The sequence below is a fragment of the Carettochelys insculpta genome, chromosome 18 (genome assembly GCF_033958435.1).
Source record: "Carettochelys insculpta isolate YL-2023 chromosome 18, ASM3395843v1, whole genome shotgun sequence".
Classification (NCBI taxonomy): Eukaryota; Metazoa; Chordata; order Testudines; family Carettochelyidae; genus Carettochelys; species Carettochelys insculpta.
In genome coordinates this window covers 5,906,098-5,922,388 of record NC_134154.1, presented here as the reverse complement: position 1 = coordinate 5,922,388, position 16,291 = coordinate 5,906,098, and the positions used below count along the sequence as shown (strand labels likewise).

Below are 16,291 nucleotides of genomic sequence, written 5' to 3'. Positions count from 1 at the left end.
ATATTTTCCCCCTTGTCTCTGCTGTTTCATGGTTGTGTGCTTCAGTTCCAAATGAACTGTGACAGTCACTGGTAAGTTTGGAACGGTGAGGTTCCATTGTTACTGCTACCTTAGAGGAGGACAGAGACCACTATATCAGTATGGGTCACAGAAGCACCTAAATGGGCATGCTCCTTCTCAAAGAATGAGTGACAAAGTGGAGGAGACTTAGCTTTTTCATATTAGAGAAGTGGGTCTACTTCCAGCCCTGTCTAAAATGACCTTCTGCAAGTTCTCTATCTTATCTGTAAAATGGGTGAATGATGGGGCTATGTCTACATTACAGCGCTCCTCAGAAAGAAGTTCTTCCGGAAGATCTCTTCTGAAAAGTCTTCTTTCGAAAGAGCACATCCACGCACAAAAAAGTGGACTGAAAAAAAACAATCAGCTCTTTCAATAGAGAGCATCTACACAGCCCCCGCTGTTTCAAAAGAACAGGCCGTGGACTGAAAAATCCAGTGCCATGAGGACTGTCATTTTGAAAAAAGGGCCCCCGGAGTGTCTACCCACGCTTTTTTAAAAAGAAGCTTTTGAAAAACGGTGCTCTTCCTGAGCCAGGAGCGGAAGAGGGACACCGGAAAAAGGGCTGTGTTCTTTCAATTTCCGATCAAAAGAGCACATTTTGCATGTAGACGCTCCGTGGGTTTTTTCCGAAAAAGGCTTGGCTTGCTAGTGCAGATGCAGCAAGGGGATATAATTATCTGTTTTAATCAAAATACATTTGATTTAAATTAAAAAAAATCTATTTAAAATTAAACTTGTAACCATGACAACTAATGTTAAGGTCTAAACTGAGTATAATCTATTAAGGTCATTTACACTGAATAAAGTAATAGTCAAATAGTAAGTGTTTGTTGCCAAAGTTTTAAAGAAGGGGAAATCACTGAAATGGAAGAGGTCCCTGGGTTAGTACCAGGAGTTAATGTGTGCTGAAGTGTTAACCACTTTTTGACAGCAGGAGTCTCTTCTACAGATGCAGAGAGAATACTTTCTTCAGTTTATTCAACTAGTTCAGTTCAATGTCTACATCATTCAGAGCAGAGAAACAAACTGGATGCTGAAAACGGAAGAAAGTTTGCCTTGCCCATCCAATTTAAGACTAAAAACAAGATGAGAAGGCATGAGATCTACTCTTTCCAAAATCTTGAAGGGTGTGGTGTCCAGAAATAAATCCATTAATTTCACTAACTACAGATGATGCCTCCTTTGTTTAGTACATCAGTTTTAAATAAAACATGTTTTGATATATCTTTGTTATGCACACTGCACATTTAAGGTAATTTTATTTAAGAAAAAAAATCACACAAAAACATCGTAAATCTAACTGAATTCCAATTTAAATCCAAATCCAGTTTAACAAAACCTCAAGTAAAACAACAGTCTGCTAGTACAGTGGTTTTCAATCTTTTTTCATTTGCCAACCCTACAACATTTAGAATGGAGGTGCAGACCTCTTTGGAAATCTTAGGCATAATATGAGGCTTCCCAGGGGCCAGAGGACCACAGATTGAAAACCACTGTTCTAGTAAGCAAGAAACCTATCATTCATCATTGTCCTCCATAACAATAATATATGAACACTGGGAACCTGAAGAATTGTAAATTATGCTACGGAACTGCTTAAATAAGGCTGCATGTGATACATTCAACCAATGAGCGAATAGACATACCAAACTCAGTGTAAAGGCTATATTTAGATGCAAATCATGATGTTTCAATGGTTACCAATCAACAAGGATCAAACTCTCTTGATGAAAATAAAGTACAAATGCAAAACAAGATTATAATTGACTATTTAAAGCAAGTCACAATGATGAACAATTATTTGTCTTGCATATCACCTAGGAGCTCTGCTCTTGGACTAGGGCCACATTAAAAACAAACAAAACCCTTCACCTATGCAAGTCATGGGAAAAAGCTCCCCTAAATGGAAACAGCCCTATTTAGATTCCGCTACCAGAACATACTGTATCTGATAAACAGACCAAAGACAATCTACTAAAGCTTTAATCGTAAGCTCAGGCTAAAAACCCAAATTCCATTTCACTGTATAACATTAAATCGGGGCTCTGTGTGTGTAACCTGGTTCAGTCACACCATATGCTACGCACCGGCACATATTCCATTACAGGGAAGGAAAAACAACTCAGCATGAATCATTGGTGACTATGTTCTTGTCAATTTAGCTTTAAAAGCAATCGGGGCAGGGCCCAAATAAACCTCCTGAATTTTATTTACCAGATTCTCAGTGACAGGATTACAGTTCACTTGTATTTAGAAGACAGGAAAAGGATGTTATCCAAAAAGTCAGCACAGAATTTGCACTACTCCAAGAGAACCAGGATCTGCACCACAATGCACAAAATAGTATCTGTATGTTCTTCCATTTCAATTAGTCTTATTACATAAAGGCATTATTCCATGAGCAGAATGTTAGTGTTTAGCACATATATAACCCATTTCATCCATACATATATACATTGTATGTATACTACATACAAGGCTCACACCCACAAGTGCTGAAATGCAGCCACTCTGGGGTGGAACATGACTACTGCCTAACTCTAAACAATACTTGCAGAAGTGGTGGGGTAAACAAAACATAAGCACCTGAAGCTGCAGGGGAATTTAAGTAGGCAGAATGCTAAATTTAGCTAGAGTTGGGCCAGGACTCTGGGGTTAATAGCTCTACTCTTATGGAAAGAGTGCCGAGATTTTTTTTTTTTTTAAATGAGCACAAGCTTTACATCTCTCCCCCAAAAGACGCAGAGCGCTCCCCTCACACTGCATCAGTTTTGGTCAGACCAATTCAGAATAAAGAATGCCACTCAATGAAATCATCATTCTCAGCTCCTTCAAAGCATGCCTTGTCCTCCAATCCAACTCCACTGGAAGTTGGGACTGACATGAGAGGAAATCACAGCACAAGGACTGCAGGTCAAAATTAGCTTTAGGCGCTAGTATTAAAGCCAGACAGCCTCAAGTTAATTTTTCAGGAGGCAGACCTACATTGCCTGTAACTTTGCCTTGTTAAGCCTGGATGAGCCATATATGGACAACTCCATTACTGTTCTGCAGAAAAGACAGAGTTGAAGTTAATATAGTGAATAAAATATAATTCCTGTGGTTACCAATGGATTTGGGGTAAGGGAAAAGGCATGCAGTTATTCATTTGACTGAATGAAACTAGGATCCAATCTGACCTTACAAACAGGAGAGGTGGATGGAAAAGGTCATCCATCAGCAATCTATTCAACAGCATAAAATGGTTTGTGTTATTAATAAGTCAGACAAACTTGTTTTGTAAGTTCTACATTAAGCCTGGTATTTTTCTGCCTTGACAAGTCAAATAACTAAGCCACCTCCTGACAGAGTTGGAGACTCCAAAGGACTAACTACAAGACTAAGCACACTAAACATTTTAATTCATCTGTCCCTGATAAAGCAGGACAAACTCAAGCTTAACAAGAAGTCCTGTGGCACCTTATAGACTAATAGATATTTTGGAGCACAAGCTTTCGTGGGCAAAGACCTGCTTCCTCAAAATATCTGTTAGTCTATGAGGTGCCAAAGGACTTCTTGTTCTCAAAGATACAGACTAACACGGCTACCACTCTGAAGCTCAAGTTTAGACATCAGAAACTGCACCATCCTACCTTAAAAAAAACCACACCCAACATAGGATCAAAGGTTAAAGTAAAGTAACAATCAAGGTATTACTACCCTGAAAGCAAAAGCTGTTCTTCCCCTGCCATACGCACATGCAGCGTTAGGAAGTAAAAATGAAGCATTACAGCAGATGTTAAATCAGGATAACGAATATAGTTCATGCTTTGTCAAGATTAATGGGGTGAGAACAGGTTTAGAAAAAGATACAGGTCTTGTCTACACCACCACTTACTTCAGTACAATTTACGTCGCTCAGAAGTGTGAATAATTACAGAATAAATTATCTCTTCCTATACATCAGGGTAGAGCTTCTATAGCCGACATAGCTACTGTCCCTTGTGGAGGAAGGTCAATGGGAGAGCTCTCCCCTCTAGCTCTACAGCGCCTTCACCAGAGGCACAACTGCACTGCTGTAGAGCTTTCAGTGTAAAGCAGCCTTCAAGAAGAGCTGAGCCAGTACCTTACCTATAAGAGAGACCTGGTCTGCATTAGGGTTCTACATCCGCATCAGTCTCTCAGTGGTATGAGAAACCACACCTCCAAAAGAAAGAATTTTTGTGACCTAGCCCCAGTGCTACACAGCACTACATCAGCGTAAGAATTCTTCTAACAGCCAAGCTACCACTTAATGGGAAAACTCTTTCCATAAGCATACCTCTTGTCTGCACGGAATCACTACAGCGGTGCATCTATGCTGATGAAGCAATTTAAGTGTAGATAAGTCCAGAGGCAAATTCTGGTGTAATACAGGACATACTGAGAATTTGTAAGGAACTTGAGAGTTACGCCCATATAATAGGCATTAGAGCCAACTGCAGCTATATTCATTTTTTAATAAGGAACTGAGGCTTACAGAGACTACAGTTCCCAGCACACAGTTCTCCATCCTTATTTAAATTGTGCACATAACACTGTAGAACTTTATGGGCTGTGCTTTGGCTGCTCTCAGAGAGTCTCTTTTGGCAGATTATTAAAATGAAAAGCAAAAAGTGCATTCCCTGAATAAGAACGCAACAGGACAAGATTCTCTCTTCACTTCCAGGAGATCATCAGTCTACACATTTACCAATATTTTGACAGGATTTACCCTGTAAATTCAAACAATTCTTCTGGCATAACTGTCTGTGATAAAGACTTGTGGGATTACACACTGTATTCTTTGCAAAAAAACTAATTAGCAAATAGACACATGGGACAACTTCACAAGCGTAATCATCTAGCCCTGAACGAAAGCAACCAACTTAGTCTGTTTTAATCAATGGCCTTTCAAAAAAAGATGTCATTTGCAAAGAGTAGGATGCAAAAAATTTTGTGTTGTTATATTTTTAAAATATGCCCATTAAAAAGGCCAAGAACGCACATGAAATTTGCAAGGGGGATAAAACTTTTTTTTATCTGATTTTTTTAACTACACTTCTCTTTAAAAATAACAGTTAAAATTAAATCTCATCATAAACATGCTACAAATACACTTACAGTCTCATAAAAATGAATTAATGGCTCTACTCTGTCCATCTTAACTACTGGCTCTTGCTTCTTGAAAGTTCTGGGCTTTCAATTCTTGTTTCTCATCAGATGAAAAAGTAGCATGTGCAAAGAAAGACAAGCTGGGTAGGACTGGTTCTGTCCTGTGCTTATCTGGCAGTGGACCTTGGCCAAGCACAGCAGTGGAGTTAGTTCAGACACTGTCTTAAGATAGAACAATACATAGGATAAGAGGCAGCATAGAAAGAAACCACGGAGTGAACTAGAAAGAAAAAGGGAAGACATCGTTCACCACACACACAGCTTTCTATATTCCCCCACACTTCTGCCACAGAAAATCTATCATGGCTTCTGGGCATAAGAGAGACCCCATCTGGGAATATTTTGAAGACACTCATTCCCTAGGTAGAAAAAGGAAAACATGTCAGGTGTAAGCAGTGCAAGATGATGATGCAGGGCCTACTTGCAAGAATGACACATCATAAGGAAAACCGCTTATTGGGAGAAAGTGACCTGGATATGGCTGAGTGGATCACCTGGTTAGTTACTTAAGTAATTCACTTTCCAAAGCAGTCTGCAAGACTCTCTCTCTATAGCTTTTAGTACAAGTATGATTTGACAAATAAATTCCCACTGAATGACATTTTCTTATATTACATAACACATGTTCCTTATTTTGGAAGATCATGGACACAGACCATAATGGTGATGCCATACGTCTATTCCCTATTTTACTTCAGTGTAACTCAGCTTCTCCAAGGGAGCTGCATTCTGTACTTGTTTTCTCAAAAAACAGAAGCACCAGTGAGTTCAGTGGGGCTTACCTCAAAATTAAGTGCACTCCGAAACAGTAACTTTTTTTTTGGTCACTTGATTTAAATCTTTTTTTTTAAATGATTTAAAACACCTTGATTTAAATCAATCCACCCTGGAAATTTGGTTACATAAAATCTCTATTTCCTGATTACCTTATACATTCAACTTTCACTTTTACTCAACTACTAAAATTCTTACTGGCAAGTTTGGGATCCTTTGGAGTAAAGGAGTTAGTGATGAATACTGTAGCTCTGCCTTAGAATGCTATCACCAGATCAAACTTGTCCCAAACTTAGCTTCCCTGAAAATAAACTTACAAAACATTTAAAACTGATAATGTATTTCTGTTAAAATAAAATAGAAATATGTTTTAAAAAGAAATAATCATACTCAGGCATCACGCACATCCCGAACGCTGGCTTAGTACGTGTCTTGGTTGCAGGGGAGCTCAGAAGTCAAATAAATCAGAAACTGACAAACTCAATAGTCTAATTTCATGGTCCAAAATTACCAGAAATGTAGAAAATAAGGGAATGGCCTATCAGCTAGTGTGGGAGCTCACTAGCTAATGCATCCAGGAGTACTCAACAGTCACATGATTTTGTTGTCATCCTTCAGGGCCTGAGTATTATTTGTCCAAATAAGAAAGTTCATCATAAATTTCACACATGAAACATGACCTTTCCTATGACCTAGCATCTCCAGAAAGAGCTTCTGTACTTACTACAGGTGTCATGCACACCCCAGGCTGCCTGCCTAGGAGCCACAAGGAAACAACCACAAGTCCTGTGATACCTTAAAGACTAACACATTTATTTGGACATGAGCTTTGGGCTGGAACCAGTCTTCTCTCTAATTTTTTTCCACCCATGGGTGGAATAAATTTTGTTACTTGCACCAAGGAACATGTAAATATGCATCACCTATACAGAAACACACGCTGCCCGCTCTGGGTGCTCTGCTAATCACCTTGGTGGCACCTGACTCTCTTTTAGGCAGCTGCAACAGCACTTAGTTTGAAGGGAACACGGGTGGGAACCCACTTTGTCAAAACCGTAGCCAATGGGAACTGCAAGCAGCCATACCTTCAGACACAAGGTAAAACAGCCTGTTGGGCAGTCTGCCTGTGGCTTACTCTGACAGGCCACAGGTTGTCAACCACCCATCCCCATGGGCAGCCAACTGAGAGCTACTTTTTGCACATAGGACCTAATGCTGAGAAGGGAGTTTCTCTTAGGTCTGAGCCCCAGATAAAATTACACAGTTGATATGCAAAACAATTCACTTCTGGCTAAACAATGTACAAATACAAAGAAAACAGTAGTGTAAATATGAACCATTTATTGAAACTCCTAGCAGTGTTCCATGGGGCCATCATACGAAGCACTGTGAAGGACCAGAAGCCTAGTAACTGATTTTAGACTAAAAAGAAAACACTATGAACAAATGCTCCTGCCTACCAACTTCAAATGCTTTCTGTCTTAAGTTAGTGAGTTTTCAAGAAGAATACATCAACTGGCTACCCTAAGTAATAAAAAATGTGGAAAAGAAACAAGAGGGAGGAAGAGAATGGCTTAGAGGTCCACGTGTAAAATTGGGTCTTATTGCCAGCTACAACCTGACTTGATGGGCTGCTCACTTAATCTCTATATCTCACTTTCCTTATCTGCAAAATTGGGCTCATACTTTCTGTACCCATCAGGTTTGTTGAGAAGTTTAATTGTCACTAATAAAACCTCAGGTGGAAGCTGCTATGTATATGCAGAGATTACAGTAAAACCTCGAGTTATGCGCGGGTTGTGTTCCTGCAACCCCCGCATAACTCAAATTTTCACACAAGTTGGGGTGGGGAGCCAGGAATCAGGCTGCTGCTTGGTTCCCAGCTCCCTGCCACTTGCGGGACCCAAGAAACTGAACAGCCCACCAGAGCTGGTCAGTTTCCTGGCTGCTTCTCCCGTCTTCCCCCAGCTGCCCCACCGCCCGGAGAAGGCTTTTAGCCTGCCTAGCTGCCCGCAGTTGCAGGCAGCTAGTCAGGCTGACAGCCTCAGAGCCGCTTCAAGTTGTGCTTAATTCACCTTAAAGCAAGTTATGTGCAACTTGAAGCCATGTATGTCACAGGTTTACTGTACTATGAAGAGAATGGTAACTCTGCCTGGTAGGCCTGACCATGAGCAAAATGGAGTTGTTCACTCACAAAAGCAAAAAAAATGCACCTGATTCTGCTGTTAATACATTCAAAGGATTGCAACTTTTTCACAATTTTCCAAACTTAGAAGGACCTGATCCACATGGAAATCTCCCAGTGATTTTACAGGATAATCCATGTAAAACAACTGCAGAGGGCCCTAAATTTGATTATTTCTCAAATTTGCAAGAGCTAGTATCCATCTGCACAACAGTGTTCGCTTCTTCTGTTCCTTTCCCTCAACCCCGTACCCATACAATCACCACCAGTTATGCTAGTTTAAAGTCACCAGCAACTACATTAAATCACTTCTGGACTTTGCTTCAAGCACAGATGCTGCCTTCTCTGACAGACAGAAGTTTTAAGATTTCATTCAATGAAATATACTTAATTTCAATTCCATTGAAAGACTATGACAATACAGCTTCCTGCCTTTATCTGAATTTCACTAGGTCAATTTTATAACAGAATTATCTAAACGATCATTAAGCAACAACACACAGAAACTTTTGTTATTAAGTAAAACCTTCACAAACTGAACATCATGGCTACGTCTACACTAGCCAAAAACTTCGAAATGGCCATGCAAATGGCCATGTCGAAGTTTACTAATGAAGCACTGAAATACATATTCAGCGCCTCATTAGCATGCAGGCAGCCGCCGCACTTCGAAATTGACATGGCTCGTCCAGACGGGGCTCCTTTTCAAAAGGAACCCGCCTACTTCGAAGTCCCCTTATTCCTATGAGCAGATGGGAATAAGGGGACTTTGAAGTAGGTGGGGTCCTTTCAAAAAGGAGCCCCGTCTGGACGAGCCGTGCGGCGGTGAGGCGCGTCAATTTCGAAGTGCCGCAGCTGCCCGCATGCTAATGAGGCGCTGAATATGTATTTCAGCGCTTCATTAGTAAACTTCGAAATGGCCATTTGCATGGCCATTTTGAAGTTTTTGGCTAGTGTAGACACGGCCCATGTCTCCAAAAATTGGTCATGATCTTTGTTTTCAGGTAAGTGTAATTCAGTAAGGCTATGTCTACACTACATTCCTCTTTCGAAAGAAGAATGCAAATGAGGGAAATTGAAAATGCAAGTAAAGTGCTGATTTACAAACCTTGCACTTCATTTGCATAATCTCATCCAAACGCTTTTTTGAAAGAGAATTTTTTGGAAAGAACCCTGTTTTTTCAGGAATATGGGTTCTTTGGAAGAAGGTTTTTTTTCCCCCCGTTCTCTCCCTGAAAGAGCCCAGTCTACGCTACTTTACTTTAAAAAAAAAAAAAGTTTGAAAACACGATCAGATGAGGTGATGCAAATGAAGTGTCAGATCTGTAAATCAGCACTTGATTTGAATCTTTGATTTCCCTTATTTGCATTCCTCTTTCTAAAGTGGTATGTAGTGTAAATATAGCCTGACTGTTTCACCCCCTACTGCTCCAGCTCTTCACCCACACTTGCCACCTCAGGCATCTTCTCTTCCACTTGAAACAATCCCATCTGTGGAGATCCTGAGACAGGCTTAGGAGTGGAGGACAGTTCACTATATGTTCTACAGGCTGAAGTCCTGCAAATGACACATGCTGTACAGCTTCCTCAAGGCAGGCTAATATCTATGGGCACTAACCAGGGTTTCTTCATATAAAAAGTAGGTATAGAAGTGGATATGACTATAGCTGTATAACCATGATATCTGACCAGGAAGTCTGGAAGACTATACTCAAGTTAAGAGACTGTGGGAGCACAACTCAAAGTCAGTTAAGTCAGCCATCCAAATCACTCAACGCTATCAGGTATCCCTTAAGTTTGGGTAATTAAGGGTTTGCCTTGTTTTCTGCCTCTGAAATTAATACGGTAGTAGTGTCAGCATCAAGAAATACGGACTTTCGACCACATTTTGGTACAAATCCTAACAACATGAAAGGCTGCACATTTGTTTTTTTAATATGTGAACACTGGAAGATGCTTTGTTTCGTTAAAAAAATACACACAATTCCAACACTTCAGGTGTTGGCCAGCACCCAAAAGCTACGATGTCTGAAACTCTACAAAGCTCTTGTTATCTATTACCAAAACATGTAAGGCAGAGAACTAGCTGAGAAGGATACGCAACAATAGTTTTCTGAATGGTACAAGACTGTAGCTTTCCTGTATCTCTGCCTCACTGCCTCTCATCTCTTCAAATCTCAGCTGAAAACACCCATCTCCGTTAAAATCTAACTATATTATTTAACTCCACAGCATACTAGAAAAGGCTTTTTCTACAAAAAGGCTATACGGAAATTACGTTGGATTTGCCAGATTGTGAGAGTGTGTGGAGGGGCTGGGGGGGCGTGTTTATTTTTTAAGAACTCTTTCTCCTCTGAACACTTTTCCTTAAACATCAGCAGCCAGATGTACTTCCACAATAGCCTTTTCTTTGTGTACATTGCTAACAAAAAGGTGAAGTAAAAACCCAGGTGAAAGCCTCTTCTTTATGGACTATGGCTCTCAAGCACATACATACAGAGAAAAAGAATTTCTAAAGCATCATACTTTTAGAGATCTTAAACCATATAACAAAAAGTAAAGAACTAGTCTTCACCACACCCTTGTGAGGCAGGTATGTGTCTCATCTCACTGTGAAAGCTGAACAGTCTCACAGTGGTAGCTGTGTTTCACAAAACAAAGAAAGCAGACCTGTAGCACTTTAAAGACGAACGATATTATTTATGAGCTGACGAGCTTTCCAAGGAACGCCCCACTTTTTCAGATGTGGGGAATTATTCAGGGGGAAAAAACAGAGATAAAAACCCAACTCTTTTTTTTCCTCTCAGTAATTCTCCAGCTCTGAAGAAGTGGGTCTGTCCCACAAAAGCACATCACCCAACAAATAATATTGTTAATCTGTAAGGTGCTACAGAACCATTTTTTCCCTTATGTGGAAACTAGGGAAAAAGTGACTTCCATAAAGTCACACGGCAGCCCCTAGCCAGTGTCAGAGCCTGAACGCAACACATCCCCCAGGAGCTGCTTCTTCTCTGAGAACGGGACCACTCCCCTCCTCCAGTCGGATTTCAATGCATAAGCTAACCCGACCCGCCTTCTGCATTACTGGCCTCCCCTCACCCTCACTGCTTCCTGCAGCCTGCGGCTGACCGAGGACATGTGGCGGAGCAGTGGAAGGAGGGAGCGCTCTCTCCTCCTGCCACCGGCGCAGCAGGAAGGAGGCTCGGCTCGGGTAACAGCGCCCGCCTGGCCGGGAAGCCAGTGACAGCGCCGCGGCAGGAGCACCCGTCCCGCAGCCTGAGCAGCCCGTGACACGTGCCCGAGCGAGCGGCACAGCCCGCCCGAGCAGGGACCGCGCCGGGGCACCGCAGGCTGCGCGGCCGCCCCGCGCGGGAGCTGTAGGGACAGGCACGCCCCGGCCGCCGGTTGAGTGGCGCCGGCCGGTGCCTACCCGTGGAGCGGCCTGTCCCGCACTGGGCTGCGGGGCCCGGCCGGCCCCTGGCCCTCAGTCAGCCCCAAGCCACGGGACTCCCGCCGGGGCAGCCGAGGACGCGGGGCGGCAGCGCTGTCCAGCCCCCGCCTGCCCGCAGCCAGCACCCCACTCACCTGGCACCGCGAGACCTGCGCTGTCCGGCGGCCGGCTCCGTCCCGGGCTCGCGCTCCGTCCTCTCCGCTTCCTGCCACGGACCCGCCGCTGCCGCTGCCCGAGGTGCGGCTCCTTCCAGGCGCGGCCAATCGCTCGGCTGTATCGGCGCTCAGCTCTCACGTCTGGTAACTTCGGCGAGCCGGGAGAGGAGCGGAAGCTCGGCGCTCCACCACGCAGCCTGCCCACGCCGACCAACCGGGCCGAGTGGGCGGTGGCTGGATCTGAGCCGGACCAATCAGCGGCTCGCACAGCCGGGAGGCGGATTGGCGCTCGGCTAGGCGACCTTGACCTCCGAGCTCGGCGGGACAGAGCAGGGCGGGGGGTAGGAGAAAATGGATCGGAGGTCGATTCACAGACCTATCGGGGCCGCGGAAGGGCTTCAAGGCTGGATGGAGCCCCCCGCCCCTTTTTACTGCGAGCCGCCTGGGCCCGTACCGGCCTCGGTGCCATCGGCGCTCGATTGGAATCACTGGTAGCAGCCGATTAACCCTGTGTGAGGAGGGACACTGCTCTGCCTCCGGGGCGGGGCCGGGTCCCGGCAGAGGCGGGCCGGGGGGCGTGGCCTGAACGTCACCCCCGCTCTTGGGGCCGCCCCGCGCGTGAGCCAGTTCCGGGGAGAGACCTGGGTGCTGCCCCGGGCTGCGTGCGCCGAGCTCCTCGGAGCGCCGGATGGGTGACACCCCGGACCCACCTCCGCCCGTCCCCGGGATGGGGCCGCTGCCTGGTGCGGGCTTGTGGCCACCGGCGTGAAACTCTCGCGCTGCCTGTGGGTATCGGGCTTGCGGGGTCAGACCCACTGGGTCTTTGTTCGCCTCTAAGGCGGGTGGGGAGGGCGCGACTCGTCCGTGGCTCGCTGAGCCATTAAATGCAGCAGAGCCGCGCACCGGGTGCCCCAGGCTGGGCGGTAGAAGCGTGTGGAGGTGGTGGCGGCTCTCTTGAGTCGCCGGCATCAAGTTCCACTGGGCTGGAGGAGGAGAAGGGGTTGGGTTAACGCAGGGGGCTGGGGGTGCCTGGCTCTGGGGGAGGGGAAGGGGTTGGGTTAACGCCAGGGGCTGGGGGTGTCTGGGTTTGGGGAAGATGAGAGGGGTTGGGGGTGCCTGGCTCTGGGGGATGAGAAAGGGATTGGGTTAGAGCCAGGGGGCTGATGATGCCTGAGGGGGCGGGGATTGAGCCACATATATATTTATTTTTATCTAGCTCTGGTTCTTCATCCCTAACTGGTTGGCCACCCCTGCTCTAAGGTGCTACACGCGCACTTCTTTGCTGTAAAGCTACAGACTAATACAGGTTCCCCTCTCTGACATGTCTAATCACTTTAATCCAGTTCAAGTGCATTAGCATGAGGGACTGTGCACCAGCAGCTAGGACAGTGTCTAGTTTCACTGGTGATGAATGCATTCTGATACCAGCAAGGTAGAACACATGGAAAACCAGGAACTAGGTTGGGTGAAGGAGAAGCAAGGGTGTCCCTATTCCCTTGTACTGAATAAAGGACACCTGGTAAAATTACTCACATTCAAGCAGTTTCAATACAATAAATCAAAACTGGCAAAAAACATTCAAATTAACATCAAATTGACAGAGGTCCTGCTAAAAAGAAATAGTGTAGATGGAGTCGTATTTACTTTATTATCTTTAAGGTTTGCATGGGGAGAGGTGACACACATGTTCCTATATGCCTCTCTCTGATGGGGACAGCCAATCAACCTGGCCCAATCTTCCTTACCTAATGCTCACCACTTTCCAGGATGGACCTCCCTCTTCTAGTACCTGGTGCTTTGTCTTCTAATGGCAACATAGAGGTATGTGCAGGCTCACATCCTCCTCCCTCAGATTTCTGTCTGTGGGTTCATCCCAGAAAATGGCTAGCAGCAGCCTTTCAGTGCTGTGCAGGAAGGGAGGGGCAAGAGCTGGTTCTAGTTACCAAGAGTGGAGGTGGGGCAGAGGGATGAACTGGCCCATGTTTTTGTGGAGATAATTTGTGTTCCTGTCTGCACCTCCCCCTTCCCCCAAGACTGAAGCAGCTTGTCCCTTCCTGTCCATAGAAAGGCACTAAACACCTTCAAGCTGCTGCTGGCCATTGACATAACCCAACCACTTTTGTCCCCTGGCGACAGCATGAGCAGGAAGTAGTTAATCCCTAAGGATGCAGCAGCGCACCAGGGCCCATGGAACCTGGCTGTAGAGGCTTCAGCCAACCTAGCCAGAGAGATGAATCAAACCTCCTCATCTGACCTTGTCTCAGGCCACCATGGTGTTCCAGCCCTCTCTCTGGAGCAACGGAGCCTGCCACCATCTAGCCTGGGAGCTAAACCTAGGCCAGCCTGGGCCATCCTCCACACTGGATCCTTCCCTGGCCAGGCTCTGCCAGCACCCCAGTCCTTGGCTCTAACCTTTTCCCACCTCAGACTGGGCCTGATCCACCAGGGCACACCAGGATATCACACTCAACCCTGTCCCACCCTCTCACAGTTAACACCAACAATGGTGATGAACCAGGTATGCAGGAGTGGGACAGGGCCAACTCCTTGTCACAGCGTCAGTTGCTGAAGAAGAGGGGGAACATCTGTTTAGTGCACCAGCTCCTGTGGCTGCCCCCACAGGAAGTGCTTAAGAGTGCTCTAGGTGAGAGCGAGGGGCATGACCCAGGTTTGTCTTCTCCTCCCCAGTGTTTTTTTAACCCCCGCCCCCGGCCTTCTGGCTAGACTCCCCCAGCAATGGAGGGTAGGATGGATGACCTACCATTATAACCAGAACTCTGCATGGTACTTTAGCACTTGCAGACCCCTAGCCTGGTGCACCCCATTAGAGTGTGGGTGCTGCACAGATGCCACATCAGGAACTGATCCTGCCCCAAAAGCTTTGAAGCTGAAGTCCTAATCCTGCTGGTCTGGTGCAGCCAGGACCTTGTGTTTGCGAGGATCCTTGTGAATTAAGTTGGGCTCGTGCAGTAATGGTGCTTAACCAAACCAGTGGTGGGTGTGGAGATGGGAGAAGAGATGAAAGAGTGCAAGCAGTTGAGCATATGAACCAAATGCTTTTTCCCAACCCTACCCAGTCTGGTCCCTGAAGCAGAAGTTTTGCTTGAGAGCACCTCTCATTCCTTTTGCTGCAATAGCTAAGGTAGGATTTAACTCTTACAGTACAAGAATACAAAAATAAAACAGGAAATATTGCTCTAAGTTCTTTTGGAAAATTATTTCTTTATCATTCCTTGTTGCTCCCTCTAAGCTACATCTATTGTCAGGTATGCAGAGGTTTGTCTATGGAGGGCACCAGCTTCAACCTGTCAAATCTATTTAAAAAAAAATCACACAAACATTGCAGGGGTTCTAAAATGGTGGGGAAAGTTTCATTAGGGGCCACTGGCCCATACACAAATCAGCTGGGGGCCACACAACTGAGAAGTGCAAAAAAACCCAAAAAACACTCCCTGGGGGCCAGGGAGTACATTTTGTGGACCATCTCTATTCTATACTCTGGGGTGGGCCAAAAATGAGGGGTTTGGTGTGGGAAAGGGCTGCCTGGGAGGTGGTTGTGGTCTGGGTGAGAGGAAGGGTGCAGAAGGGTTTGGGGAGCTGGGTCTGAAAGGGAGGGGTCAGGGCAGGAGTAAGGCCTGGGAGGGTGGAAGGGAGAGTGGAGGAAGGAAGTGAGTGGGGGGGTTTTGGTAGGAGGCAGGCTGCAGAAGGGAGTTTGGGGTTGAGGGGGCTGCAGGAGCAGTTGAGGGGGCACAGGGGGTGCTGCTTATCTGGATAGCACCATCAGATGCACACAGCTATGTGCCTTGCCCTCACCCATCCCAGGCACTGCACTTCTCTGCTCTTATTGGCCAAAATTCCAGCCAATCAGAGCAGCAGAACGAAGCCTCCAGGATGAACTGCAGCTCCTGCTCCCCCACTACTTTTCCCCAGTGCAGGGGCAGCAGCAAAGCAGCACTGCAACTGGGAGCCACTTCCTCCTCTCCCCACCCCCAGCACAGCCTGCCATCAGGATCCAGCCCCAGCTTTCCTGGTCTGGTCCACAAAGCGTGGGGCTCCCCATGTCCCACCCTGTTGTGGGCCAGATACTGGATCCCCACTCTTGTTCTAAAACTGTTCTGTGATACTCGGGCACTGAAGGGGAACCCACCTGACAGCCTGCAGTAGCTTCTGAGACACCATCCTAGAGGCTGATGGGGTCAAAGAGTTGTCACTTGGTCAGTCTCGTTTCCATCCCAGCCCCAAAGATGGAAGCTACTGATTCCTCAATATTAGCTTCTCTAAGGAACAGAGAAATGGTTGGGTTGAAATGGCACTTGCGTCCTAATCTAGCAAACCCTAATCTAGCAGGGAGATACCGGTTAGTTTCTCCTCTTCTCTTAATATGAAAGGGAGCACAGAGGCTCAAATTACAATATCCATTGGCAAAGAAGTGGAGACAGTGTACACTTTTTCTATCTTCCACTCCTCTGTGCAGGAAGTTACTGGGAAGAA

General features: G+C 45.7%; 1 protein-coding gene across 1 annotated transcript in view; it reads right to left on the bottom strand.

The window, feature by feature from the left end:
• TAOK3 (TAO kinase 3) overlaps positions 1–12,018 on the bottom strand; it is a 129,828-nt gene extending 117,810 nt beyond the window's left edge. The window contains exon 1 of the mRNA XM_075012697.1: positions 11,780–12,018. The gene's annotated coding sequence lies outside the window, so the exon portion shown is untranslated. The remainder of the gene's footprint in view (positions 1–11,779) is intronic.
• Between the last annotated feature and the right edge of the window lie 4,273 nt (positions 12,019–16,291).